This window comes from Prionailurus bengalensis, chromosome B4, assembly GCF_016509475.1.
Source record: "Prionailurus bengalensis isolate Pbe53 chromosome B4, Fcat_Pben_1.1_paternal_pri, whole genome shotgun sequence".
Lineage (NCBI taxonomy): Eukaryota > Metazoa > Chordata > Mammalia > Carnivora > Felidae > Prionailurus > Prionailurus bengalensis.
In genome coordinates this window covers 41,276,574-41,302,694 of record NC_057358.1, presented here as the reverse complement: position 1 = coordinate 41,302,694, position 26,121 = coordinate 41,276,574, and the positions used below count along the sequence as shown (strand labels likewise).

General features: G+C 40.2%; 1 long non-coding RNA gene across 1 annotated transcript; it reads left to right on the top strand.

Annotated features, from left to right (window-relative positions):
- Positions 1 to 459: 459 nt before the first annotated feature.
- LOC122472237 lies at positions 460 to 24,211 on the top strand. The gene is made up of 4 exons (XR_006294389.1): positions 460 to 623; positions 3,077 to 3,163; positions 5,709 to 5,835; positions 24,169 to 24,211. It is a non-coding gene; the product is annotated as an uncharacterized LOC122472237 (long non-coding RNA).
- The last annotated feature ends 1,910 nt before the right edge of the window (positions 24,212 to 26,121 follow it).

Sequence of the window (26,121 nt, the reverse complement as noted above, 5' to 3'; positions counted from 1 at the left end):
TCTCCTGTTCATGAACACTCCCCTGCCCCAAACATTTCATTATGACAAATGGTGTCATATAAACATTTCATACCTCCCTGTGCATGTGGGAGTGTGTCTTCAGAATAAATACTGGGCATTGGAATCGCTGAGTCATAGGGTATGAATATTTTTCACTTTAATAGATACTGGCAAGTTGCCCTCCAAAGTGGCTCTACCAACTCACACACCCACCAGCAGTGGAATGAGAACACATATTTCCTCACATCCTGCCAAATTTCATATTAGCAAACCATTTCTGACAATCTAATTGGGGGAAAATGCTGTCTTATTGTTGTCTCCGTGTATGTTCTTTTGATTGCCAGTGAGGTCAAATGTCTTCCACAATTATTGGCCGCTTGTATCTCCTCTTTTGTGATGTCTTTATCCTTGTGACGCCACCAGTGTTCTAAAGTCCACTCTTGGCTCTTCTCTACAAAATCCTCTGCTTTGTGACCCAACCTTCAGGGCCTCTGCCAATCCCGTGGATCCCTTCAGATGTTCACCATCTCCCTAGGAGCTGAGAGAAGCCACCTGGTGGCAGGGGAAGTCATTCTTGTCCCCCCACCTTAACAAGCCTCAGGACACTTCAGATCTGCTCAAAGGTGGTATTTCTTAGCTCATTTGGGAGCTGGATGTTGGGACTTGGCTGACCTTTATTTAGACTCCTCTGTTTCAGCACCAGATGCCTTCCTAAGATCTATACTGACCTCGAGCCCAGACTGAAGGACACCTTGGTGCATATTGACTCTTTTTAAGTTGAGATAAAATTAAACATTTTAATCATTTTATAACAGGGGTGCCTGGATGACTCAGTCGATTAAGTGTCCAACTCTTGATTTTTGTTTCAGGTCATGATCTCACGGTTGTGGGGTTGAGCCTGGTGTTAGGCTCCGTGCTGGGTGTGAAGCCTGCTTAAGATTCTATCTCTCTCTCTGTCTCAAAAAAAAAAAAAAAAAAAAAAAAAAGTTCAACTATTTTATATGTGCAATTCAGTTGTGTTTAGGATTTTCACAAAGTTGGGCAAATAGCACCACTATCTAATTCGAGAACATTCCCATCTCTCCTAAAAGAAACCCCATACTCATTGACAGTTAGTCCCACTTGTTCCCTCCCCTCTCTGCCCTCCTCCACCCCCCCCAAACCATTTTCTGTGTCTGTAGATTTGCCTATTCTCACCATTTCATGTAAATGGAGTCATATAATATGGGGTCATTTTTATGTGGCTTCTTTCACTTTAGCATCATATCTTCAAATTTTACCTATGTTGTAGCATGTAACATCAGTACTCATTCCTTTTTATCGCTGAATAATATTCCATTGATGGATATACCACATTTTGTCTATCCATTTATCAGTTGATGGACATTTGGGTTGTTTCCACTTTTTTGACTATTATGAGTAATGCTGCTATCAACATTCATGTTGATACAAGTACAACATGTACAAGTTTTGTGTGAACATATGTTGGGTATAACCTATGATTGGAATTGCTGGGTCATATAGTAACTCTATGTTTAACTTCTTAAGGAACTGACAAACTAACTGTTTTCCATAGCAACTGAACCATTCTGCATTCTTATCGATGGTACATGAAGATTTTAGTTTCTCTACATGCTTACCAACACATGTTAATTTCCATTAAAAAATTAGACCTACCCCAGTTAGAATGAAGGGGTATCTCATTATAGTTTTGATATGCATATCCCTAAGACTAATGGTACTTAGCATTTTTTATGTGCTTATGGACCATTTGTATATCTTCTTTGAGAAATGTCTATTCCTTTGTTCATGTTTAAATTGGATTATTTGTTGAGTTGTAAGAGATTCTTTATATACTCTGGATACTAGACCCTTATTGGATATATGATTTGCAAATATTTTCTCCATTTACTGGATTATTTTTTCACTTTCTTGGGAGTATCCTTGATACATAAAAGTTTTTAACTTTGATAAAGTCCAATTTATTTTGTTGGCATTTTTTTCTTTTGATTTTGGTGTCATATGAAATTGTTGTCTAATCCAAGGTCAAGCAGATGTATATCTGTTTCTTTCTAACATTTTTATGGTTTTAGCTCTTACATTTATTTTTTTGATTGATTTTGAGTTATTTTTTTGTATACACTTTGAGGTAGGGGTCCGACTTCATTCTTTTGCCTGTGGATATACATTGTCCCAGCACTATTTGTTGAAAAGGCATTTCTGTTCACATTGAATAGTCTTGGCATCTTTGTTAAAATCAATTGGCTATAGATACATGGGTTGACTTCTTGAATTGATTCCATTGATCTATATGTCTGTCTTTATGTCAGTACCACACTGTTTTAACTACTGTAGCTTTGTAGTAATTTTTGAAATCAGAAAGTGTGAGTCCTCTGACTTCTTCTTTTTCAAGATAATTTTGGCAATTTGGTGTTTCTTGCATTTCCATACGAATTTTAGGATTAGCTTGTGCCTATTTCTGCAAAACAAGGCAGTTGAAATTTTTATAGGGGTTGGATTGGATCTGTACATTAATTTGGGGGAGTATTGTCATCCTAATACTAATAAGTCTTCTAATCCATGAACACAAGGTATCTTTTCTTTTATTTAGGTCTCTTTTACTGTCTCTCAACATTTTGTAGTTTTCAGTGTACAAGACTTACACTTTCTCCGTTAAGTTTATTCCTAAGTATTTTATTCTTTTTCGTGTTTTTGTAAATGAAATTTTTGTCTTAGTTTCATTTTCTAATTGTTCATTGCTCATGAAGCATGTTGGCTTTTGAGAGAGGCAGTGGTTTTCCCCACAGAGTTGGAAAGGGATGCCTTGTGCCGTAGGCGTGTTGTTATCACACCCTGTGGGCCATTGCTTGGGCTTACTTGGAACTTATCTGAAGTCACAGATGGAGAGTTTGATTCTGTGATGCAAAAGGGAAATATATCTGATTCATCTTCCCCACACTCCCTCTGCTTCTGAAGCCTTCCTCAACTTGGAGAGGAAGAGAGTGGGTTGGTGGCCAGGGCTTCCCCTTCTCTTACAGCTGCTTCTCCTGACTCTCTTCACCTTCATGGTTTTAAGGGCACCGCTGAAGTTATTCCTGAAGAGCAAGGGCTGTGACAACCTTCTCTCTCACCTGCAAATTGGGCCAGAATCTTTCCTCCTTTGGTGAGCATCTTGTCCATAGAGGAATGTTGAGGGTGATAGGCACAGGCAGAGTCCTGGAGGTTGGGAGGGGATGGGTCAGAGGAATCTGGGAGGGGGTATAAGGATCAACCAGATGGTAAAAATTTGAGAAGTGGAGGACCAGTCAAGGTAGATCTGTGCTGCCTAGGCTATGTCCAAGGCCATTTCTCTTCTTGATCACTTGTTAGCTGGGCCAGTGACTCAAGTTGTGAGTCTGTTTCCACTGTAACATGAGGATGCTGATGCTTGCCTCACAGGGTAGATGTGAGCGGTCAAGTGTTGCTATATGGGGACACACCCTGCCGAGGGCTTGACACAGAAGGTGTTAGTAAATACTTCTGGGAGTAGGAGTTGATCATCAAACTCTTTTCCTTCTAGGGGTTGGGACAATGTGAGAGCTCAGGATTCCTGAGGTGTCACAGAACTAATAATGGAAGGGAAACGGTGGAGAAATCCTTCAGGAAGAGATATAAGGAAGGCCTATGGGACAAATTTCTCCTTTACTAGAGCTCAGGGTTAGCAATGGGAGCTTTAGGATGGGCAATGTGGAGGATTCTGGGGCTGAGAAGTCCCCATTACATTTCATGCCATAGAAATGGGACAGGCTGGCTAAGGACAGTTGGAAGAAGTAAGATGTTGCAAGTTTATATGTTTTATATTTGAGAGCATAGAAAAATAGGCTATGCGTAGTTACTAGAATTTTAAACAAATATTAGTTTATTAAAGTAATCAATGTCAAAATCTAATTTTCTGATGCTTTTTAAGTTTGAATTACAATTTTTATTATTCTATTTTGAATCTAAATAAATTTGAAAATCTTACTTATTGCTTTTCTTTAATTGCAGCCTATAGATTTTGTTTGATTATTTATAATATAGTAAAACAAAGACAATGATCTTCACTTTTGGGAGCACGTTTTTATTGTGGTAAAGTACACATAACAAAATTCACCATCTTAACCATTAAGTATACAGTTCAGTGGTATTAAATACATTTACATTGTTGTGCAACTATTACCATCTATTATCATCTTTATAACCTTTTTCATCTTTTAAAACTGTAACTCTATATCCATTAAACAAAAGGTCTCCATTCTCCCTTACTCCCAACCCTTGGCAACCACCACTCTACTTTTTGTCTTTATAATGTTGTCTATTCTAAGTACCTCATGTAAGTGGAATCATACAGTATTTGTCTTTTTGTGACCATATGACTTTCAGTGTATTTTTCTTTTATTACCTATGCCTTTGATGTCATATCTAAGAAATCATTGCCAAACCAGTGTTGTGAAGCTTTCTTCCTGTGTTTTCTTCAAAGATTTTTATTGTTTTAGGTCTTACATGTAGGTCTTTGATCCATTTTGAGTTAACAGGTGAGGGTCTAACTTTGTTCTTTTGCATGTGGACATCCAGTTTTCCCTGAACCATTTGTAGAAAAGGCTGTTCTCTCCCCATTGAATGGTCTTGGCACCCTTGTCAAAATCATTTGAAAAAAAAAACATATGTACAAAGGTTTATTTCTGAGCTGTCTATTCTGTTCCATTGGTCTATGTTTGTCTTTATGCCAATACCACACTGTTTTGATTACTTTAGCTTTGTAGTAAGTTTTGAAATCAGCAAGTGTGAGTTCTCCAGTTTGTTCTTTTTCAAGATTGTTTTTGCTATTTGGGTCTCTTGAGATTTCGTATATATTTTAGTGTGGGTTTTCCTATTTCTGCAAAAAATATCATTGGGATTTTGATAGGGATTCCATTGAATCTATAGATCACCTTGTGTAATATTGATATTTTAACAATATTAAGTCATCCAATACACAAACATGGAATGTGTTTTCATTTATTTATGTCTTTAATTTCTTTCAGCAACGTTTTGTAGTTTTTATTGTACAAGTCTTTTACCTCCTTGGTTAAGTTGATTCCTTAGTATTTTATTCTTTTTGAAGCTATTGTAAATTAAATAGGTTTTATAACTTGGTGTTTTAGATTGGTCATCATTTGTGCATAGAAATGCAAGTGGTTTTTGTGTGTTGACTTTGTATCCTGCTATTTTACTGAGTTCATTAGTTTTAACAACTTTGTGTGTATGTAATTTTTAGGGTTGTCTACATATAAGATCATGTCATCTGCAAACAAAGATGATTTGACTTCTTTTTTCCAATTTGGATACTGTTTATTTCTTTTTCTTGCCTAATTGCTCTGGCTAAAACTTCCAGTACTGTGTGGAATATAAGTGGTGAAAGTGGGCATTCTTTAGGTAATTTCTTATTGTAGAGGACAAGCTTTGAGTCACAATTGAGTATGGTATTTTTGTGGGCTTTTCATATATGGACTTTATTACGTTGAGGTAGTTCCTTTCTATTCTTTTTTTTGGGGGGGGGTATTTTTATCATGAAAGTGTGTTGATTTTTGTCAAATGTTTCTTCTGCATTAATTGAGATGATCATGTGTCTTTTTTCCCTCTTCATTCTGTTGATGTGTGGCATATTACATTGATTGATTTTCATATGTTGAATCAACTTTGCATTCTAGGAATAAATCTTACCTAGAATATTATGGTGTATCTGAAGATTAAGATTGGTGTATGGTGTTTCTGAAGATTAAGAAGATTAAGGTGTATGCACCTTATGGTGTATCACCTAGAAGATTACGGTGTATGGTAAGATTATATCATGGTGTATAATCCTTTTTGTTAAAGTTTATTTATTAATTTATTTTGAGAGAGAGAGAGAAAGAAAGAGAAAGACAGAGGGAAGGAGAGAGAGAATCCCAATCAGGCTCTCTGCTGTCAGTGCAGACCCTTACATGGGGTTTGACCTCATAAACTGTGAGATCATGACCTGAGCCTAAATCAAGAGTTGGATGTTCAGCCAACTGAGCCACCCAGGTGCCCTTATAATCCTTTTAATATGCTGAATTTTATTTGCTAGCATTTTGTTGAGAATTTTTTTTTTTTGCATCAATGTTCATAAGGGATATTGGTCTGTAGTTATCTTTTCTTGTAATGTCTTTGGCTTTGGTGTCTAGGTAATATTGGCCTCATAGAATGAGTTAAGAAGTGTTTCCTCATTAGGGCATCTGGCTGGCTCAGTCAGTAGAGCATGTGACTCTGGATCTTGGAGTTGTGAGTTCCAGCCCTACACTGGGTGTAGATTTAAAATAAATCTTGGGGCGCCTGGGTGGCGCAGTCGGTTAAGCGTCCGACTTCAGCCAGGTCACGATCTCGCGGTCCGTCAGTTTGAGCCCCGCGTCAGGCTCTGGGCTGATGGCTCAGAGCCTGGAGCCTGTTTCCGATTCTGTGTCTCCCTCTCTCTCTGCCCCTCCCCCGTTCATGCTCTGTCTCTCTCTGTCCCCAAAATAAATAAACGTTGAAAAAAAATAAAAAAAAAAATTAAATAAATCTTAAAAAAAAACCAAACAAGTCGTCTTCCCTCCTCTTAAATTAAAAAAAAAAATTGAGAAGGACTGGTATTAATTCTTCTTTAAATGTTTGGTAAAATTCATCAGTGAAGTCACCAGGTTCAGGGCTTTTCTTTATTGGGAGATTTTTTTTTTAAGATTTTATTTTCAAGCAATCTCTACACCGAATGTGGGGCTTGAACTCACAACCCCAAGATCAAGAGTTGCACACTCTACCAACTAAGCCAGCCTGGTGCCCTGTTGGGAGATTTTTGACTACAGATTCAATCTTCTTACTAGTTATAGGTCTATTCAGATATTCTAGTTTTGGGTATGTCTTGTGTTTCTAAGAATTTGTTCCTTTCATCTAGGTAATCCAACTTGTTAGTGTACAATTGTTCATAGTACTCTCTTATAAGCCTTTTTCCCCCTGTCAAATAGGTAGTAATGCTCCACTTTCATTTCTGATTTTAGTAATTGAGTTTTCTGTCTTTTTCTTGTAGTCCATCTAACTAAATGTTTGACAATTTTGTCGGTCTTTTTGAAAAAACCAAGTTTTGGTTTCATTGATTTTCTCTATTGTTTTTCTATTTCCTATTTAGTTTATCTCTGCTCTAATCTTTGTTATTTCCTCCCTTTTGCTAGCTTTGGGTTTGGTTTGTTCTTTTTTTTTTTTTAAGTTTATTTACTTATTTTGAGAGAAAGAAAGAGACAGAGAGAACAGGGGAGGGGCAGAGAGAGAATCTCAAGCAGGTTCCACGCTGTCAGCACAAACCATGAGATCATGATCTGAGCCGAAATCAAGAGTTGGACGCTTAACTGACTGAGCCATCCAGGTGCCCCTGTTCCCCTTTTTCTAGTTACTTAAGTTGTAAAGTTGGGTTGTTGATTTCAGATTTTTCTTATTTTCTTATTTAAAAAATTTTAAATGTTTTATTTTATTTTTTGAGAGACAGAGTGTGAGCAAGGGAGGGGCAGAGAGAGAGGGAGACAGAATCTGAAGCAGGTTCAAAGCTCTGAGCTGTCAGCACAGAGCCCAATGTGGGGCTTGAACCTGCAAATGCAAGATCATGACCTGAGCTCAACTGACTGAGCCACTCAGGCACCCCATCTTATTTTAATGTGAGCATTTACAGCTATAAATTTACCCCATAGTACCACATTCATTGCATCCCCCAAATTTTGGTATGAACCTTTTGGCTAGAACCACCATCTTCTGGTAATTTGCCAGAATGACCAAAACAAAGAGAAAGAGGAGGCACCTGCTATACATTCTCTAGGACTTTTAGAAAACAGAGTTGTTCCTTTGGCCACTAGCATGTGAATCTACAAGAAAGGTGATATTGTAGACATCAAGGGAACGGGTACTATTCAAAAGGGAATGCCCCACGGATGTTACCATGGCAAACTGAAAGAGTCTACAATGTTGCCCAGCATGCTGTTGGCATTGTTGTAAACAAACATGCTTACGGGTTTGATTCTTGCCATGAGAATTTTAATCTACATGTTGAGCTTAAATATTAAGCACTCTAAGAGCTGAGATAGCTTCCTGAAGCATGTGAAGGAAAATGATTAGAAAAGGAAGGAAGTCAAAGAGAAACCTTCTTGGGTTCAACTGAAGTACCAGCCTGCTCCACCCAGAGAAGCACACTTAGCTGCTGGAACCCATTACCTATGAATTCATGGTATGATATATATATATATATATAGAGAGAGAGAGAGAGAGAGAGAGACTCTGGACTCTAAAAATGTTTCTCTTAATTGAGTAGAAGTGTGATATTCCCTCTCCTAAAGAAAAATTTAAATCAACACACACACACACACACACACACACCAAAAACCAAAGTTTTGGTATGTTGTGTTTTTTTTTTTGAAGTTTACTTGTTTACTGAGAGAGAGAGAGAGAGAGAGAGAGAGAGAGAATGAACAGGGGAGGGTCAGAGAGAGGGAGAGGGAGAGAATCCCAAGCAGGCTCTGCACTGTCAGCACAAAGCCTGATGTGGAGTCATGAGCCATGGGATCATGACCTGAGCCAAAACTAAGAGTCAGACACTTAACCAACTGAGCCACCCAGCCGCCCCTGTTGTGTTTTTATTTGCATTTGTGTCTAAGTATTTTCTAATTGCACTTTTGATTTCTTTTTTGATCTATTTGTTGTTTAATAGTGTATTGCTTAATTTCCATAATTTTGTGAATTTTTCAGTTTTCCTTTTGTTATTAATTTCTAACTTCATCTCATTATAGTCAAAAAAGATAATTTGTATGATATCTACCTTTTAAAATCTATTGAGACTGGGGCACCTGGGTGGCTCAGTTCGTTGAGCATCTGACTTCAGCTCAGGTCATGATCTCACAGTCTGTGAGTTTGAGCTCCACGTCAGGCTCTGTGTTGACAGCTCAGAGCCTGGAGCCTGCTTCAGATTCTGGGTATTCCTCTTTCTCTGCCCATCCCCCACCTACACTCTGTCTCTGTCTCTCTCTCAAAAATAAATAAACATTAAAAAATTTTTAAAAAATCTATTGAGACTTAATGTGTAACCTAATATATGGTCTATCCTGGGGAATGCTCCATGTACACTTGAGAAGAATGTGTATGCTATTGTTATTGGGTAGGGTGTTCTATACATGTCTGTTAGTTCTAGTTGGTTTATTGTGTTGTGTAAATCTCTGCTTCCTTACTCTCTGGTTGTTCTACCCATTACTGTGAGTGGGATTTTGAAGTCTCCAACTATCATTGTAGAATGGTCTACTTCTCCCTTCAGTTCTGTCAGGTTTTGCTTCTTATATTTTGATCGTCTGTCATTAGGTGTATAAATGTTTATAATTGTCATATCTTCTTGAAATATTGAACTTTTTATTAATATGTATTAACCTTTGTCTTTTGTAACCTTTTTTTGGCTAAAAGTCTGTTTTGTCTGATGTTAGCATAGCCATTCTTGTTCTCTTTTGGTTACTTATTTGCATGAAATATCTTTTTCCATTCTTTCACTTTCAATCTGTTTGTGTGTTTGGATCTCAAGTGATTCTGTTATAGACAACATTGAGTCGGATCATGTATTTTCAGCCATTCTGCCAATCTCTGTCTTTTCATTGGAGACTTTAATTCATTTACTTTTAAAGTAATTACTCATAAGGAGGGGTTTCTTTTGTCATTGCCCTATATGCTTTCTATATGCCTTATAGCTTTTTTGTACCTTATTTCCTGAATTTTTCTTTTTTTGTGCTTAGTTGATTTAAAAAAAATTTTTTTAAAATGTTCATTTATTTCCAAGAGAGAGAGACAGAGACAGAGCACAGTGGGGAGAGGAGCAGAGAGAGGGGAAGACACAGAATCAGAAGCAGGCTCCAGGCTCTGAGCTGTCAGCAAAGAGCCTGATGCAGGGCTTGAACCCACAAACCACAAGATCATGACCTGAGCCAAAGTCGTATGCTTAACCAACTGAGCCACCCATGCGCCCATATGCTTAGTTGATTTTTATACAGTGAAATATTTAGTGAAATGATGAAATACTGTGGTGAAATGAAGCTTGTATTTAACATCCTAAAGTTATAACACTTTGGTTTGAACTTATACCATTTTAAATAGCATACAAAAACTCTACTCCTTTACAGCTCATCTCCGCCCCTTTAAGTTGTTGTTGTCACTTTTTATACATTGTGTACCCCAAAACATAAGCTAATCTTTATTTTAAGTTTATTTATTTATTTTGGGGCTCAGACTCATGAGCCATGAGATCATGATCTGAGCCAAAGTCAGACGTTTAACCGACTGAGCCACCCAGGTGCCCCTAAACTAGTAATTTTTTTAACTGCATTAGTTTCTTACATTATGTAGAAAACAATATTTGTTTATTTATTTATTTATTTATTTATTTATTTATTTATTTATGTTTTCATTTATTTTTGAGACAAAGACAGAGCATGAGCAGGGGAGGGGCAGAGAGAGAGGGAGACACAGAATCTGAAGCAGGCTCCAGGCTCTGAGATGTCAACACAGAGCCTGATGCGGGGCTCAAACTCACGGACTGTGAGATCATGACCTGAGCTGAAGTCAGATGCTTAACTGACTGAGCCACCCAGGTGCCCCTAGAAAACAATATTTAAAGTCACAAACCAGAAGTTAAAGTAATACTAGCCTTTCCACTAATAGTTGCTTTTTTTCTTCAAATGTATTGATCTCTTAAATCAAAGCAAAAAGTGAAGCTATAGACCACTCTTATAATACTAACTTTTATAATTGCCCACGTATTTACCCTTATTGAGATCTTCATTTCTCTGTACAGCTTTGAGTTTCTGTCTAGTGTCCTTTCATTTCACCTTGCCAGACTCCCTGTCTTTCAGGGCAGGTCTAGTGGTCATGAAGCCCCTCAGCTTTTGTTTACCTAAGAATGTCTTAATTTCTCTCTTACTTTTGAAAGATAGTTTTGTTGGATATAGTATTCTTTGTTGATTTTTTTTTTCTTTTAGTACTTTGAAGGTATTGGCCCATTGCCTTCTGGCCTCCAAAGTTTCTGATGAGAAATTTCCTGATAATCTCATTGAGCACCCCCTTTATGGGATGATTTGCTTCTCTCTCACTGCTTTCAAGATTCTTTTCGTTTTTGCTCTTTAAAAGTTTGATTATATGTGTCCTGGTATGGGTCTCTTTGAATTTATCTTACTTGGAGTTCACTGAGCTTCTTGGATGCTGATATTTATGTCTTTCATCAAATTTGGGAAATTTCCAGCCATTATTTCCTTAAATATTCTTTCTTCCCCTTTCTCTCTCCCCCTTGGCCTTCTGGACCCCTTTGATGCATATGTTGATCCTCTTGTTGTTGTCCTACAAGACATCATTTTTTCCCCCTATTCCTCAGACCTGATAATTTCTATTGCTTTATCTTCAAGTTCATTGATTCTTTTTTCTGCCTACTCAGATCTGCCTTTGAATCCCTCTAGTGACATTTTCATTTCAGTTATTGTACTTTTCAGCTCCAGAATTTCTTCATGGTTTCTTTTCAAGTTTTCTATCTCTTGGTTGAAATTTCCATTTTATTCAACACTATGCTTTCTTGACTTTCTCCACATCTTCCATTAGTTCTTTGAGCATTTTATCTTCCATTAGGTCTTTTTCAGAGATAGTTTCTGTTGATCAATTTTTTTTTCGGAATGGGCTATACTTTGCTGTGTCTTTATATGTCTTGTGATTTTTTTTTTTTGGTTGAACATTGGACATATGAATCTAATAATGTGGTTAACTCTGGAAATCAGATTCTCTCCCTTCCTCAGGATCTTTTTTTTTTTTTTTTATTGTTAGCTTTCTCTGCACTGAGTATCAGCCTGAGATATAAACTTAAAGTTTTCTCAGATCTTTTCTGAGCCTTTCCCTGGGCATACATTGTCACTTTCCAGTTTTCCCCAAATATGCAGTTGTTTTTAAATGTGCTAGTTGTTAGTGTCTGGCTCCTGAAAGGGGAAAAAAGTGAAAAATTAAGGCAGGAAGGGCACTAGCCTTTTAAGTCCCCTTGACAAAATTTCATCCACAGAGGGAGCACCTTGCAACAACTGGGGGAGTTGCACAAACAGAGCCTCCTCCCTCTTTATCTGCACCTCTCTGACCAGAAGCAGCAGTTAGCTATCAGAGCATAGATTGCTGATATTTATAAGATGGTGTCTTTTTTGCCTGGCCCAGCTCCCCCAAGCTGTGTGCAACCTGCTCCAAAAACATGTGCACAGCTGCCTGTCATGTGGCTGGAGACAGGGAATGGATAGTTGCTACTGTGATAGTAGCTGAAATTGACCAAAATTAACCATAATTTACCATCCAAGTCTTTCCCTGGAAGTTAAAGGCCTTCAACAGACTCCAAAACAGCTACATGAGACAGATTCTGCCAGTGCAGATGTTGTCTAGGAGAGGAGCCAGATTTCTGGTGCTTCCTATGCTACCATCTTCCTAGAATCCCTCCAATAATCTTCACTTTTTTAACATTAACATTTGATTAACTTAAACTGAACAGTCTAAATTCCACGAACAATTTCACCTACAACTATAGCCCACTGAATGTTTTAAATATTTTAAATTACATATCTAAATCTCAAATATCTGGTTTTCTTTTTGAGCGCTTAGATGCATGACTGGATAAGCGTATTGACCCTAACAAGAAAAAACTTCCTAAATACTTAAATGGTTTTTGTAAGTCTAATAAATGTTTAGGCATAGTGAATCATAAGTTCCCTCAAACATGGTAATTCTGTTTATAGTAACGCCTTTTACATGCTTGAACTTAGAATCACTAATCGAAAATCAGTACACATTTTTTTAATTTCAGATTTTTATTATCACTTACAAATTGTATTTTCTCCTCTGATTCTTTCCATTTATTTGTTTGTTTGTTTTTTATTTATTTATTTTGAAGTACAATTGACATACAACGTTATTAGGTATTTCAGGTGTACAACATAGGATTCAACCTTTGTATATATTATGGAATGATCACTTCAATAAATCTCCTTACCATCTGTCGCCATACAAAATCAATACAATATTATTCATTATATTTCTTATGTTTTACATCATGTCCCAATGACTTAGTTTAAAACTGAAAGTTTGTACTTCTTGGCCCCCTTCACCCATTTTGTTCTCCCCCCCAACCCTCTCCCCACTGGCCACCACCCATCTATTCTCTGTAACAATGAGTCTGGGTTTTGTTTTGTTCTGTTAGTTTTGTTTTTTAGATTCTACATATCAATTCCACGTTTTTAATAAAATAATGAGGCTAATCTTATAACACTACTATGTTAAATTCTTTTAAGCATTACCAAAGCTTAAAAAAATTTTTTTAATGTTTTTATTTATTTTTGAGACAGAGAGAGACAGAGCATGAGCAGGGGAGGGGCAGAGAAAGAGGGAGACATAGAATCGGAAGCAGGCTCCAGGCTCTGCGCTGTCAGCACAGAGCCTGATGCGGGGCTCGAACTCACAGACTGTGAGATCATGACCTGAGCCGAGGTTGGGCGCTCAACCGACTGAGCCACCCAGGTGCCCCAAGCATTACCAAAGCTTTAAATACAAAATATACATAGATTTTCCCCAATGATTCAAACTTATTTGAAACTTAGCATGAGTTTGATTTGCTGCATCACTTTTGATTTTTAAGAAAAATTTTTTTAATGTTTATTTATTTTTGAGAGAGAGAGAGGGAGACAGAACATGAGTTAGGGAGGGGCAGAGAGAGAGGGAGACACAGAATCCAAAGCAGGCTCCAGGCTCTCAGCTGTCAGCACAGAGCCCGACGTGGGGTTCGAACTCTTGAGCTGTGAGATGGTGACCTGAGCCAAAGTCCACTGCCCAACCGACTGAGCCACCCAGGCGCCCCACTTTTGATTTGTATCAGTGAAGGTTTGTCCTGAGAAGAAAAACCACTATGGGTGACATGGAATAAGGAACTGGTGACGGATCTATGGATGTCTGTTACCTCTGCATCTGTGGTGGGCCTGAAATCGTCACAGGTCAGTGGGGAAGAAATACTGGATGTGAAGTTGGGGAGGGCAAGGGCCAAGTGGAATCTGTATCTGTCCTTCACCACCCCAACCCTGATGATCTGGGATGTCTGCACAGGGACCTGGTGATGCATACATGGAGTTAGAGCCTGAAGGAAGTTAGATGGAAGAGATCTGACAGAAGCTGGGGGCCCTGTGGGACTGGCTGCTACCCATGCCCACAAAGTGAACCAGAAGAGTAGCAACGAGATACATAAGCTGCAGCAGTCTTAGCACTCCAAGCTGACCTTTACAGCATCGTGGCTGCTGCTTCAATTCTGCCTTTCTGCCTTTCCGACCTCACGCACGGTTGTCTTGTGGCCAATTCTAACCTTGAGTCATCCAAAAAATATGGCTTCATCATAGCTAAGCTGACATAGTACAAAGCCACCTTGTTAGTTCCAAACCTTCTTGGAGTTCAAAGGACATCTCTCCACTTAAAGCAGCAGTTTTCCTATCTCCCGTGGATGATGTATGACCATGATCTGTGATTACTATCTCAAGATGGCTAAGTTGTCTATTTGCCAGAGACTTGAGGTTAGGATGCCAGACCTAGGGCTTGCAAACGATCTAGGTGAGTCTTCTCGACTTAAATATTTTCAACTCCATTTATAAATGTAATATTTTTTATTTTGTCTAAGCTCATACTCTTCGGATGGGCTTAGATTTGCTTCCTGTCTTCTGTATCCAAACTGCACCCTCACTAGAGTACATGGCAGTGTGGGATCCCCACTCAAGCTGCAGCTACTCTTGGCAACTCTTCCCTTTGGCCTAAGTAAATATTGATCCTTTCCTTATTCTTGTCTAAGTGGGTCACTACTATAGAGATATTTGAATGGCATCCCATCTGCATAAACTACAGGGCTGGGTTCATAACCTGGAAATCATACTAAGGACTTCAAGCACTGGGTTCAGATCCTTCGGAGCCCCAGGAGTGACTCCAGGCAGGGCATGGAGAGCAGAAGTGTGTGCACTATGTATATCCAGGACCAGGATCTTCATCGGGGTCACCTCTAGGGAAGGAACTGAAGTCAGCAAGAACCACACACAGACTTTGCATTAAAAAGAACAACAAGGACCCCTGCAGGACACTGGGTGTGGGTAGAAGGGCTTTGTGGACCAACTGTATAACTCAAGTTATACTGTATAACTGTATAACTGAGCTCAAGTTTTGGCTCAGTGCCTGGGGAACTGCTCTTGAGTCCTACTGAGCCGAGAAAAGATGCTTGTTGCCCCATCTGTCTGGGCTTTGAGTGCCACCTTGTGGTGAAACAGTGATTCTGATCTTCAGAGGGTCCCATGCTCTCACAGGAACCCAATCTTCTGGCCCCAAGGCCATTACTATTAAAACACAAGGGCGGAGGTGTCAGTCATTTGACATCTCCCCCAAAGCTTTTCTGTGTCTGCGGTGCAGGCTGGGTTTCAGTGAGTCCTAGGGATTTGGGGAAGCCCCTAAGTGAAGTCAACTGATAAGAGGGGAGGGACTTAGTTCCAAAGACTCCAGTCTGTAGTTGTTAAGGATTCTGTCTTTAATAAAATTCCAAAGAATGTGCCAGAGTATTATGTGATCTTAAAAGCCCCTGTACTTTCCAGCCTATTTTAGCCCAGGCTGCAGACCAGTGGCTCTTAGCTCTTTTGGGGTCAAGGAGGCTCCTCTGAGGACCTGAAGAGAGAGGTGGATCTTCCTTCAGAAAATGCACAAGCATACAATATTGTGAATAGAATTTCAGGGAGTCAGTGAACCCTTTGGGATCCAGGAATGCCTACGGTTTGTAAAACCTCTACTCTAGACGGCTGCCTCTGTTAATATTTCAGAGGCTTTATGCCCTCAAATGATGTGCTGTCCTTCGGAGATTAACAATGTCTACGTAAGGACGAGACATCTGAAGACAGAGAAAGGACATGGTAAAATTTCTTCTCACAAGAGAAGTAACATCATTAGCTTCAAGATGTATACGAAGCTGTCTTGTGTTGAGAAACAGATGTTCCTTTTGTGAAAATGTCTGAGAAAGACAAGTGACGGAAATAGATGATTTACATAATGAGGTAAAAGGCAAACCACTTTCTGGAAGGGTCTCCTAAGGCAATTCTTTTTTTTTTTTTTCCCTTCTAATGTTTATTTAATTATTTTGAGAGGCTCCTGGGTGGCTCAGTCAGTTAAGTGTCCAACTTCGGCTCAGGTCATTATCTCCCAGTTCAGGGTTCAAGTCCTGCGTCGGGCTCTGTGGTGACAGCCCAGGGCCAGGAGCCCGCTTCAGATTCTGTGTCTCCCTCTCTCCCTGCCTTTCCCCTACTCTCTTCCTCTCTCTCTCAAAAAGAAATAAACATTAAAAAATTAATTATTTTGAGAGAGAGACAGAGACAGAGACAGAGACAGAGAGAGAGAGAGAGGGACCATGTAGGGGAGGGGCAGAGAGAAAGGGAGAGAGAGCATCCTAAGCAGGCTCCACATTGTCAGCACGGAGCCCCATTTGGGACTTGAACTCACGAACCATGAGATCGTGACCTGAGCCAACATCAAGAGGGGGATGCTTAACCGACTGAGCCACCCAGGTGCCCTGGAAAAGAGGATTTTAGAGTTGGCAGGAACTTCAGGCATCTGTTATTCTGATCCCTTTATTCTCAGACAAGCAATATGAGGACCAGAGATATAAAATGTCATTCATTCATTTATTCATTCATTCAGGCTTATTAATCACTTCCTGTGTGTCAGGAATTGGACTTTGCATGAGGAATAAAAGAGGAAAAACACTGAGAATAATCTACTGGGGTAGAGAGGTATATAGGTAAATGGCCATAATCCAATAAGATTAATCATCTTAATGGAGGCTATTCAAAAAGCAGAGGAAGTTTACCAAAACAACAACAACAACAACAACAACAACAAATCCAATACATCTGCTACAGTAAGATGACTTTACAGAGGAGGTAACATTTGAATTTACAACTCGATGGATGAATGGAGGTTTGCTAGGTGGCCTAGCTGTGTTTGTTGCAAGCTTCAGCAATGGTATCCAGGTTGGTCAATGCAATATGGTGCCAGGCCAAGGGAGGAGGGAGGCCTAAAATCCAGCCTGTGCTCCACTGAGAGGAAGAGGCGTCTTTTTGTATTTTGCACAAAGGCACAGTATGGGCCTCCAGTTCTGCGATGCAGGCGAAGGCATAGAAATGTAGAAGAGCAGGCGTGTCTTGAGAACGATTAGTTCTGCGAAGCGTTGGCTCAGCATTGCTAGTGTAAAAGTATAGAGTGAGAGGCGATGAGACCCGACAGGTAACGAGGGCTTTGTCCAGGACCATAGCTTGGAGTAGGACCGCTGGGAATGAGACCTGGGCATCTTCCTTCCAGACCATTGACCTTTCTGCAGCACCAAATTGTCTCTGCTTAGACTGTGAGCTCTGGGCTGGGTGCTGGTGAGCACACAGTGAGGAAGACACACAGGCCTTGACTGCGGGGTTTGCAATCCGGGAAGAGGGCAAGATCTTTGAAGAATAGGAACAGTGAAATGTGATAAGGAGCAAACAGGAGAAGAAGGAGCACAGGACACAGACTCAGGACCCAGAAGCGCTTTGCCTCAGGCCACAGACCAGGCCCTGAGGAGGATTCAAGGTCAGGGTTGTCTGACTTCAAAGCCTTAAAAATGCCCACACTCTTTAACTCAGCAACTCCAGTGCTAGGAATCTATCCTAAGGAAACAAATGAAGATGTGTTCAAGGTATAAGGATGTTCTGTGAAAAATTTTTTGTAACAACAAAACATTAACAAAAGGACAAAATCTAAATGTCCAACAATAAGAGATTGGGTAAGTGTATTGTATTAAAAACGATAGACTATCAGGGCCCCTGGGTGGCTCAGTCGGTTGAGTGTCCAACTCTTGATTTCGGCTCAGGTCATGATCCCAGGGTCATGGGATCAAGTCTCACACTGGGCTCACACTGAGCATGGAGACTGCTTAGGATTCTCTCTTTCTCCCCTTCTCCCCTCCTCATGTGTGCTCTCTCTCTGTAATTAAAATATTAATAATAATAAGTAATAGAATATAAAATAGCTATTAAAATGATGTTTTAAAAACTATATTAATAAGGAAAACGGCTCAGTACTTTATTGAATGAAATGAGCAGATTTAGCTACATACTGCATGATACTGTTTTTATAAAGAGACTGAGGAATTTATACCTGGTAGGGCATAGTAGTGATTAACTTAAAGAGATGTGATGATGGGTGACTTTTATTTTATATATATTTTGCTAACCTGAATCTTCCGAGTTTTTCCTAAAATGAATAGGTCTTACTTATGCAACAACAACACATAAAGTTATAACAGAGTATTTTACAAAGAGTTTCGATCTCCTCCCTGGTAAGATGGGGGTATCTGTTAGGATTAGATACGATAAAGCATTTAACATTCAGCACAGGGCTTGGCATATAGTTAAGCGTCATTAAATGTTAACCACTACAGCATTAACTACCACTGCTACTCAAATTACTAGTCCTGTTATGGCAACAGAACTACCCCCACACCAAGACTATCATTACAACTACTGCTGCTGGTTCTGATTCAGGGCCAGGACTTGAAAGGACTGGCTGGAGCTGTGATTTTGGTTTTCAGGACACAGTCCAAGTAAGAGGCTTTGCTTCAGTAGCAAATTTTGGATGCGAGGCAGAGTCAGAGACTAGAAAATGAAGTAGAGACTCAGTTCTCAGTCCAGCTCCTGGCCTTGGTGATGTCAAGTTCAGTGCCAGAGTGCTGGGTTGGAGCTGCAGGTGTGCTAGGTGAAGGCCTGGGTGTGGGAGGAGGGGCTGCAGAGGCCGGGGGCTCCTTGGAGAGCCTCACTGAGCCTATGATTGTCATGAAGGCCCAGTCATGCTTGCCTTTGTCCGTATTGCTTGAACACACAGCAACTGAGAATCCTGCTCTCTCGGGAGTCCACCGGGTAGAGCTCTTGCCTACCAAAACAGATCCCCTTTGATACTTTGTACCACTTCCCCCCAAGCTGTTACCCAGCTAGGGGTTCTCTTTCCAAAGCCAGGCCTTATCCAATCTTATCACTGCTTCCCAAGTCTGCAACGGTTGGTGGTGGTCTCTGGACCATGTTCCTCTTCCAAAATTGTCTCCCACTACGAAGTATCAGACTGCCCCACAGCATCTTAGCCTATGCCAGCTAAATCCAACCACTTCTGGCTATTTAATTGATTTGTTAGCAGTAGGATCCCTAAAACTTAATGCCCCAATGATGATGATTATGCATTCTTTGTCTTTGATAGCATTTTCTTTCTTTTTTTCAATGTTTGTTTATTTTTGAGATAGAGAGAGGGAGAGAGAGAGACAAAGTATGAGTGGGAGAGGGGCAGAGAGAGAGATAGAGGGATACACAGAATCAGAAGCAGGCTCTGAGCTATCAGCACAGAGCCCCATGTGGGGCTCGAACCCACGAATCGTGAGATCATGATCTGAGCCGAAGTCGGATGCTTATCCAACGGAGCCACCCTGGCGCCACTTTGATAGCATTTTCTGAGAACACATGCAGTGTGGCAGGATGCAGAGGCATCTGAAAAGAGCTTGATTTTTTGTTTGCTTGTTTTAAAGAAGTTGACGCTTATTTTGAAGTGTAATGCATCTGCAATAAAACACATAACTATTAAGTGTGCAGTTTGATGAATCTTGACAATTACATACACACATATTATACCATTCTAATCAAGTTATGGAATATTTCCATTGCTCTGGGAAGTTCTTGTGTGCCCGTTTCCAGCATGCCTCCCCCATCCCATGAAATACAACCATTGTTCTAATTTTTATCACCATAGATTAGTTTCGCTGTTTCTAGAATTTCATGTAAACGGAATTGTTATTTTTGTCTAACTTCTTTTTTTTAAATACATATTTTTTAATTTTTTAACTTACTTTGAGACAGAGAGAGAGACAGCAAGGGAGCAGGGGAGGGGCAGAGAGAGAGAGGGAGAACAAGAATCCCAAGCAGGCTCCTCGCTCTCAGCACAGAGCCTGATGTGGGGCTCCAACTCATGAATAGTGAGTTCATGACCTGAGCTGAAACCACCAGTCGGACGCTTAATCGACTGAGCCACCCAGGCGCCCCTTGTCTTAACTTCTTTTGCCCAACATGATGTTTCTGAGATTCGTCCCGTGTTGCTGCCTATACCCATGTCTTTTTGTTAAGTGTATTCTACCACGTCAGTATACGACAATTTGTTTATCCGTTCACTTGTTGGTGGAAATGTGGGTTGTTTTCAGTTTTTGGCTAATCGTGTCGAAGCTCCTGCGAACATTCCTGTCAAAGTGTTTGGGACACATGTTATTATTTTTCTTAAATAAATACTTAGGAGTGGAATTGCTTGGCCATAGGGTAGGTGTATAGTTAGCCTTCTAAGAAACTCCCAAAGAGTTTGCCAAAGTAGTTGTAACATTTCAGACTCGCACTAGTGATTTATGAGCTTTCCAGTTCTTCTATACACTTGCTAGGATTTGTGGTTGTCAGCCTTTACAATTTTAGCCAGGCTGTTTTATTAACCATGTGTTTTTATTTATTTTTAGCCATGTGTTTTTCATTTTTTAATTTTTTAACATTGATTGAGAGAGAAAGAGAGTGGGGGAGGGACAGACACAAACACACACACACACACGCACAGAATCCGAAGCAGGCTCGTCTTTGAACTGTCAGCACAAAGCCTGATGTGGGCTTGAACCCACGAACTGTGAGACCATGACCTGAGCTGAAGTGGGATGCTTAATGGACTGAGCCACCCGGGCGCCCCTAGCCATGTGTTTCATTAATGCAGCACTGCCCTTAGTCAGAAGCAAGGCTGTTCAGGGTCCCCATCTCAGGGGGCCCTGTGATTTGGATTGCCTTTCTCACGAATTTTAAGTCCCCCTCCTGTGCCTTGGACCAGTGAGCCTGGCAGTGCCATCGGGGGGGGGGGGCGGGGATGCCTCCAGACTAGACCTGGTTCTTTATGGATCCCTGCCACCAGAACAGTGCTGGTACACTGGTTTAGGGTGACTGTCGAATCGGATATGTTCAGGCCTCTGGGATATTAATATGGCTCACTGCCAACCCTTGGGGCTTGAGTCCTTTGTGTGGGCCTGTGGGTAGTCTCTCCTCTGTTCACATTACTACCATGGTGCTGCTTCCATTCTATAGCGCTCAAAAGGGCAGAGGCATGGGCAGGCATCCTACCCTAGGTCACCCCCCACCCCCCATACTCCAAGGAAAGTCAACCCAACCCCTCTGCAGGCTCTGAACTATGGGGTCCTCTCTTGCCTGTGGCCGATATGGACATGTGTGCTTTTGGCTCAGTTTTTTTTTTTTTTTTAACAGTTTTGAGATATAATTCACTATCATACAGTTCACCTATTTGAACTGTGCAAGTCAATGGTGTTTAGCATATTCCCAGAGTTGTGCAACCATCACTATAATTTTAGAGCATTTTTGTCACCCCCCCCCCCCAGAGAAACTGGGTGGCCATTAGCAGTCACTCCCTATTTTCCCCATCTCCCCAGCCCTAGGCAACCATTAATCTACTTTCTGTCTCTATGGCTTTGCCTATTGTGGGTATTTCATACAAATGGAGTCATATGATATGTGGTCCTTTGTGACTGGCTTCTTTGATATAGTGTAATGCTTCTGAGGTTTATCCATGTTGTACCATACCGTATATTAGTAGTCCATTCCTTTTCATTGCCAAACAATGTCCCATTGTATGGTTATACCACATAAAATTAAAAAAAAAACAGTTTTTTGAGATATATTAATATACCATACAATTCACTTATTTAGCATGTATAATTCAGTAGGTTTTAGTACATTCACAGTGTATGCAACCATCACGGCAGTCAGTTTTAGAACATTTTCATTATTGCGCCCCCAAAAATGCCCACACTCCTTAGCCATCTCCCCTCATTTTCCCTCAAACCCTCCCAGCCCTAAGCCATAGCCAGTCTACTTCCTGTTTCTATGGATTTGCTTACTCTCAATATTTCATATGCATGGAATCTTACAATATGTAGTCCTGTAACTGTAGTCCTCTTTGACTCAGCAGCATGTTTTCTTGGTTTATCCATATTGTACTTCACTCTTTCGTATTGCTAAGTAGTATTCCATTGCCTGGCTAAACCACATTTTATTTACCTATGTATCAGTTGATGGACATTTAGATTGCTTCATCTTTTGGGCTGTTATGAGTAATGCTGTTATCAACATTCGTGTCCAGTTGTACAACTTTTTTGTGCGTGGACATATGTTTTTATTTCTCTTGGGTGTAGACCTAGAAGCAGGATTATTGGGTCATGTGGTAATTTTATGTTTAACCTTTTTAAGAGCTGTTAGACTGTTTTCCAGAGTGACTGCATTTTACATTCTCACTAGCAGTACACATGAACACTAGTTATTATCTGCCTTTTAAAAAAACGTTTCATTTAATAATCTCTACACCCCACATGGGGCTTGAACCCACAACCCTGAGATTAAAAGTCACACGTTCTTCTGACAGAGCCAGCCAGGTACCCCATTACCTGTCTTTTTTAAATTATAGCCATTCTAGCCGGTGGTATCTCACTGTGGTTTTTTTTTTTTTTTGATTTTAATGTTTATGTATTTTTGAGAAACAGAGAGACTGAGCAGGGGAGGGGCAGAGAGAGGGAGACAGAATCCGAAGCAGGCTCCAGGCTCTGAGCTGTCAGCACAGAGCCCGACGTGGGGTTTAGACTCACAGACCACGAGATCATCACCTGAGCTGAAGTCGGATGCCCAACCGACTGAGCCACCCAGGTGCCCCTCCTTTACCCATTTTTGAACTGGGTTGTTTTCTTTTTTTTTTATAATTGTGTCATAGGAATATTTCATGTATTCTAAATACATAAAGATGTATGATAAAGATGTATCAGATGTATGATTTTCAAATGTATGCTCCCATTCTGTGCATTGTCTTTTCACTTTCTTGATAGTGTCCTTTGAAGCACAAAGTTTTTAATCTGTTTTTATTTTTTTAAAGTTTTTAATTTTGATGAAGTCCAGTTTATGCTTTTTTCTTTTGTTACTTGTGGTTTTATTGTCATGTCTAAAAAAACCATTGCCTAATCAAAAGGGTTAAAATAGATTATACCCATATTCCTTCTCAGAGTTTTATAGTTTTATCTCTTGCATTTAGGTATTTTATCCAGTTTGAATTAATTTAAAAAATATTTTTTAGCATTTATTTATTTTTGAGAGATAGAGAGAGACAGAGCACGAGCAGGGGAGGGGCAGAGAGGGAGACACAGAATCCGAAGCAGGCTACGGCTCTGAGTGGTCAGAGCCTGCCCGATGCGGGGCTGAGGTCACATACCGTGAGATCATGACCTGAGCTGAAGCTGGAGGCTCAGCTGACTGAGCCACCCAGACGCCCCACCCACTTTGAATTAATTTTTATACACAGAGTGAGATGGGGTCAAACTCCATTCTTCTGCATGTAGATATCCACGTGTCCCAGCACCATTTGTTGAAAAGACTTTTTTTCCCATTTGAATTATTTTGGGACCCTTGTCTGTCCTGGGTTAGTCTTAGACTATGCTTGATGAGGGATGGACAGTTCTCATGTGATTGGTTCCTTGGAGTATCACGCCATAGTTTAGGAGTGAGCTAAGGATTTAAAAACATTTTTTAAATGTTTCTTTATTTATTTTGAGAAAGAGAGGCAGAGAGAGAGGGAGAGAGAGAATCCCAAGCAGGCCCTGCATTGTCAGCGCAGAGCCCGATGTGGGTCTTGAACCTATGAACCATGAGATCATGACCCGAGCTGAAACCAAGAGTTGGATGCTTAACTGACTGAGCCACCCAGTGGCTTGAAAGAGCTTGCTGATTTGGGGGCTCTCCTCTTCCTTCTTTTCTGAGATTGCCTTCAATTTCCAGCTCAACTGACTGTGCCAAAGGCAGACTCATTAGCAAGAGTGCCAATTTCTCTTGAGCTCTATCCACCCACCTCCCCCATGTACATCATAAAAACCTCCAAAGTCAGATAAATATGGAACTCAGTATGTTTTCCTTTTTAAAAAAAATTTTTAAATGTTTATCTTTTAGACAGAGACAGAGCATGAGTGGGAGAGGAGCAGAGAGAGAGAGGGAGACACAGAATCTGAAACAGGCTCCAGGCTCTGAGCTGTCAGCACAGAGCCTGACGTGGGGCTCAAACTCACAGACCGCAAGATCATGACCTGAGCCGAAGTCGGACGCCAGGTGCCCCTGTTTTCCTTTTTTTTAAGCACTAAATCTCTTTCAGTTTCTACCCTTTTGGTCACTCTCTGATGTCTTGAAACAACTGTTTTTTATATTTTGTTATAAACACATATACAGTAGTCCTCCCTTATCTGTTGGGGATGTCTGAGAACACAGATAGTGCTGAACCTATATATATATACTACGTTTTTCCCTATACATACATACCTATAATAAAGTTTAGTTTATAAATTAAGCACAGTAAGAGATTAATAGCAATCACTAATAGTAAACTAGAACAATTATAACAATCTACTGTAATAAAAGTTATGTGAACATGGTCTCTTTATTTCTTTCTTGCTCTCTCCCATCCCCGCCAACAACACGAAATGTGTTGTGATGATGTGAGATGATGAAATGCCTCCAGGATGTGATGAAGTGACGTGAATGGCATAAGCATTGCAATGTAGCATTAGGTACCTTCTGAGCATACATCAAAAAAGGATCATCTATTTTCGGACTGTGGTTGACCACAGGTAATGAAACCACAGAAACTGAAACTGTGGATAAGGGAGGGACTACTGTATATATATATTCCAATACAAGCTTCTCTGACATTATCAGAACAGTTTGATCTTTAATCTCGTTGTCAGATTTCAGCTAGTCTGTGTAGAAGATTATTGAAGGACCTGTGGTTTTCTGGGCTAGGAAGTTCAAGATTCTGGCAGAGCCTAAATCTTAAAGGGAAATCAGCTCATTCACTCATCCTTCTAACACTCAGTAGGTTCACTAAAGCATGTGTTAGTTATTAGGCGTTATGCTAGTAGGAGGAAATGTCTGACACCTGATTCCTATCTTCAAGTTTACGGCCTAGTGAACAGACATTGGTGTAGTGTTTAACAGTTTACACAGCACACATTCTGTCACATTTAATATCACTACAACTCTGTTATTTCCCCCACCCTACAGATATGGAAACTCTTTGACCACAACCTCCAATTCTTACTAAATCACTCCCACTATGCCTGGTCTGCACTCAGGACCCCCAGGGTACTCTCTCTCCACTTGATTTTCAGCCATTAACTCCTTCCACTTTGACTTCCCTGTCCATCTGAGATCCTACAGGCTACCACTATTTCTGTAGCTCTTTTGTTGATATTATAAAATCCTCTCTCTGACCTTTAATCACATCTTTGTGGGATACACCCCAATCCTGGATGGACTTCTGTATGCATATAACCAGGTGTCTCTGAGTACATGTGAGCAGGCTCACATGCCAGCATAGATTGGTACTTCAAGTTTATGGTCACCAACTGTACTCTCAACACTGCCTGGTGATACTGCTCCGTCCTTGTAACTAACATGCCCTTCCCCTCCAGGCAACGGCTACTCACACTCCCTCCATTCAACCTTCCAAGCCCTATCTCATCCTCCTGTTGTCAACAGCTGACCATCTTTACCAAAAAACTAAACACCACCAAATTTACAAACACACACACATTTACACATATCCTCATTCCCTGTCCTCCTCTACATTGGACAAAGTTCCCTCCTCCTATCAATTCCTCCACATGCACTCTGAACCCCACTTCTTGCAGCCTGGTCAGAAATCTTATGATATTGATTATTCCCTCCCTCTTGATATTTCAACCTCTTCTCCACACTAACTCCTTCTCCAAAACTTGTAAATATGCCCAAATTTTTCCTCATCTTAAAAAAATACCTCCCACTCAGTGTTGTTAATATATCAGTACTCCCCAGCTTGATCTGTAGACTCAACACCATCTCAACCAGAATCCCAGCAAGTTATTTTGTGTATATT